Source organism: Glossina fuscipes, unplaced genomic scaffold, assembly GCF_014805625.2.
Source record: "Glossina fuscipes isolate IAEA_lab_2018 unplaced genomic scaffold, Yale_Gfus_2 28, whole genome shotgun sequence".
Classification (NCBI taxonomy): Eukaryota; Metazoa; Arthropoda; class Insecta; order Diptera; family Glossinidae; genus Glossina; species Glossina fuscipes.
Genome location: NW_023998423.1, coordinates 2137365 through 2141802, shown reverse-complemented (window position 1 = coordinate 2141802; position 4438 = coordinate 2137365). Strand labels below are relative to the sequence as shown.

Here is a 4438-nt window from a genome sequence, read left to right as displayed (position 1 = left end):
AAAATTGGAGCGATCGAGTTTAATTTTCGCAGAAACATCGGAAGTCCCTGCATGCTGATTGGTATTGAAAATAGGTCATCTCGGTCGAAGAATACGCCTCTAATGCAACGTAAACTGTTCTCCAAAAGGTATACAAATTGTTTTTTCGCTCATTACTCATAAACACGCCTTCTCAATATTATAGTGTATTAACATTTAATTTTTTTTTGTAAATATTTTAATGATGCGCAGAAACAAGCTTCAAAAACCCCATACATTGTCCGTCCGCCAACCTGGTCAAAAGGCACTCTCACAACGCCCAAACGTCTATGCAATAAACATTGTGATCACCTTACCTTTTATCCCGTTTGTCAAAGAAAAACTAGCCCTACCTTAAATAAACCGTCAAATGAAAAAGAGAAACAATCCAATAAATAGTTCCATGCTGAAGAAAAAGTACTCTTAAGTCAAAGAGAACGCACGCCCAAGTCAAATGTATGAAAAAAAAGAGCCTAACAAATAATGCTAAATGAAAAACAGAACAAAAGTGATGTGATCTGAACCACTTTCAGTAGCTTTTCTTCTCGGTGTACCAAATTTAATCAGCATATCTCAAAAATTGTTACCTCTAGATTGAACTTAACGACGCATGAACAGACCACAGACGGACAGACGGCAATTGTCATCAAATGAATATGTTGATATAATCTACCTTAGCAATTGTCATCACATGCCTATCTTCGTTCTGATTTACGATATGGTTCTGTTAAACATTACATGAACTTTTTGGTCAACATGCGCTATAGGCAATCTTTTCGAAAAATTTCAAAATTTTTTTTACTAACGTCGATTATTGCTTCATTTGTTGCGCTTTTAACAATGCCATCGAGCGGCGAGGCGGATAGAAATACGACGAAATTGAAAGAAGTTTCCATGATAAACTGGCAAGTGTATAAATTGTAGGTCTTATTGAGGCTTTCTTCCGCCGATTTATATACATATCTGCTTGTATCCAACAAATATTCTCATTTGATTTGCTACCTTGAACTGTATGTTGTCACTTTCTTCCATTAATATTACTATTTAGTTTATCAAGATAAACGAGTTTTTCAAGAATCATTCAATTGAAAAGGCAAATAAAAGCTAAAAGCAATTAAATTTATCACATTGATCAAGTCTGGTATAACTATTATCATATTATTGAAGGCATATATAAGAAACTTGTAATTATTGCGTATGCAGGACGGATAAAAAACACACTAGAAGCTACAAGCTACAATTCATATAATAATATTATTATTATAATAATTTGTGTTCACTGCTGCCTTTAGATGCTTCAAAATTATGCTACCCTCTCTCTCTCTGTTTCTCCTTCCTCCGCTTTCCTTCTCTTTTTCTATCTGTCCTGTGATAAACGTATTAGTTTGTTTTTTACTTAACACTGTCTTTTATCGGGTGATAACACACAGATAAATTTGCACTTTTTATAAATTTTACTTTTAAAAAAAAAAATGTATTTTTTTAAAGGAATATAAGCAAATATCAACGTATTTATAATAAAGTTTAAAAGTAAACTGAACATGAAGCTAATCTAAAATTCTCAATAGAGCTGGAGAGGTTGCAAATTTCACATATACAATATACAGTGACCCAAAAAAGTCTACATACAATACGAAAAATTAATTAATTTCTCTTATCGATGACTGGCTTTTGGGGTCGGGGCTTAGACAATTTATTTCTTAAGAATGAAAAACATTCCATATCCCAAGGAAGCAAGCATTTATATACTTACAAGCGAAGTTAGTATGATAGAGCACCTCGAGTTACAGAATTCAATAAAAATGGTGATATAAATTTCTGGAAAACCGCAAATTTTAGTGACGAGTCTAAGTTTAATATATTCGAGTACGATGGTATGCAAAGGGGAAAGACCTACTGCAACCTAATGCAGTGATGGCAATCGAAAGTTTATTACCGTCTGCAAAGCACGATGGACCGTCTGTCTTGGCTTGGGAATGCATATCTGTGAATGGCTATGAAAATCCCTGGATCTTGAAACATTTCGAACGATTTCGGGATGAATACTAATTTGCTTATATTTTTCTGTGTCTTTTGCAAGAGTAACGGCCCTAGCTTTGGGTTCATTTCTGGCAATTCTGATAATGTTTCTATTTTCACGCCCCTATGCAGTTATTTGGTTGGCGTAATCAGTGGGTTCTTCCTGTGCTATTTGTGTTATTGTCATTTTTTATGACAGTATGAACAGTAGCACAATTAATTCCAATTTGTTTTTACTATTGCTCACAATGATTTTTGCTCACTTCTTAACTTTATAACTACTTTTCTAACTTTGCGAGAAATTTTTGTTTGCGTCTTTGTATATTTTGTGACCTTTTAAGGGAAAGAAATAAAGAACTCCCTTTAATTGGTAAATTATTGTTTGAATGTACGAACACAAGTACAAAAAATAAGTACCATGAACTAAGGATGTGGTTTTTTCGATGTTATGTTTTCGCTGTATGTACAATCCTTTAAGCAAAAGCAATTTAGTGGTATAAACGCAATTATCGACTTAAGGTCTTATAAATAAAAATGCTCTAAATAAAGGCTTTCGCGCGAAAGACTTGCATTTGACTTAGACGCATTTTTTTGCAATCATCAGCTTTTCCTTTTTTGCGATGAAAATATTTCGAAAAAAGGTAAAATAAAGTGACAATGAGACATGCTAAACTTATTTGCAAGCGTAACGGAACTGGCATAGTCCGAATTGCAATTCGAAAAATTTGGATACTTAAACAATGCAATGTGATCAGCCGTAGTAATTGAGTTAAGTTGAGGAGAGTAAAAATGGAAGGCGAGATAAAATCGTATATACCCCTACGGCTTCTAGAAATACTTTAATAATATTACATTCGCACACTTTTGCATATACAAATCACTTAGTAAATTTATCCAAATAATCGACAATGCTAACAAAAGCTGAAGAAGGAATAACGAAAAGTTGGATTTCTGATCTTCAAGTAGGTTGACTAGCAGTCAGTTGCAAAGCGTGTATATATATAAATATATTTGGTCGAAAAAGAGAACATAATAGTTTGAATTTAATATAACTAAATAGCGTGCCAGTTGAATTCGAAAGGAAAACAGCTGTAGACTGTGTAGAAATAATAGCCTTCAATTATCAAGTGGGATTAGCTCGATTTAACAGAAATAAATGTCAATCCAATAACGTGGATCTAAAGTGAACATGCATGCTCAACTGATTTTCTGATTTTCTTGGAGCTTTGTGTAAATACATGTCTCAACCTCGGCCAAAAGTTTGTGAAGCCAATAGCTCTGGCGTGAGCATAGTTGCTCCTCTTCTGATTTTATTAACTTATTTAATTCAAATCTTGGCTTAAGTTTTGAATTTTTTTTTGTTTTTTAAAAAGTTTTAATTGAATAAAATTTTCAAAATTTTTCTCTCGCCTTACTTAAAAAAAAAAAAATTTTGAATTCTTTGAGTTATGGTCTTTAAATTGCGTATAATTTCTGCAGCTTTTGCATCTGTATATCTAATGCTTATAATCCGTCCAGAAAAAACGTTGCAAAGAATATAGAAAATGCTAAATATGTATACGAAATATAGTTTCGCTTATAAACATTTATGTATCAATTTATTTTAAACTGCAAATACACATACACATTCGTCATTTACATAATATACAAGATTTGAATATTGAAAAGTACAAGGAATAAAAGAAAGGAAAATGATCCGCAAAAACACCTTTGCAATCACGCGCTTGTTAATGTAAGTAGCGGTATAAGATATAAGGTGGAGTTCATGCGGAAAAGGCCATTTCTCTTATTTTTTGGAATTAAAGCGTATTTCTTGTTGATAACTTTATCAAAAAATGCTCTGAATTGTTATTTAATCTAAGCTTGTATTCTTAAGAAATTTATTTTTTGTCCCTCAACCCATAAATGCAATCTTTAATAAGAGAAACCTTAATTTTTCGTGTTGTATGTGAACTTTATTGCACTACTGTACTTTAATACTATGCTGAGTACTTCTATTCATTATCGCATTTTGTAGATTGAGTGCATGACTCAATAAATACTTATCTCGCGTTTATCAGCAACAACAAATACTGAAGACAGAGTTCAACACTTTTGTTAAACTTTTCTTTATCATGTTAAAATTTTTGTAACCTTAAACATATACATCTACATTACATATATACATATACGTTTTTGTAAATCGTTATGTTCGCTTGAAAGTAAATGTTAACATGAATATTATATTATATATGTTATATGTCTATTGCTAATCGAATTGTAAGCGTTTAAAATGTCCGCGCAATACTTGCAGATGAGGTGTCCTGGCGACCAGACGTCACCATTTCTAGTGCATTTGTCAAATACGATCTAAGTACTATATTAAAAACATTAAAACGATTTTTTAAACGGAAGAAAAAAA

General features: G+C 32.2%; 1 protein-coding gene across 13 annotated transcripts in view; it reads right to left on the bottom strand.

Moving 5' to 3' along the window:
- LOC119636180 (aldehyde dehydrogenase family 3 member B1) overlaps positions 1–4438 on the bottom strand; it is a 33386-nt gene that overhangs the window by 14009 nt on the left and 14939 nt on the right. For 2 of the 13 annotated variants that reach the window (XM_038031386.1, XM_038031390.1), the window contains exon 1: positions 1415–1503. The exons of 7 other annotated variants lie outside the window; for them this stretch is intronic. The gene's annotated coding sequence lies outside the window, so the exon portion shown is untranslated. Of the gene's footprint in view, positions 1–1414; positions 1504–4438 lie in introns of those variants that run through there. 4 more of the 13 variants (XM_038031388.1, XM_038031392.1, XM_038031389.1 and 1 more) reach the window with 4 other exon arrangements.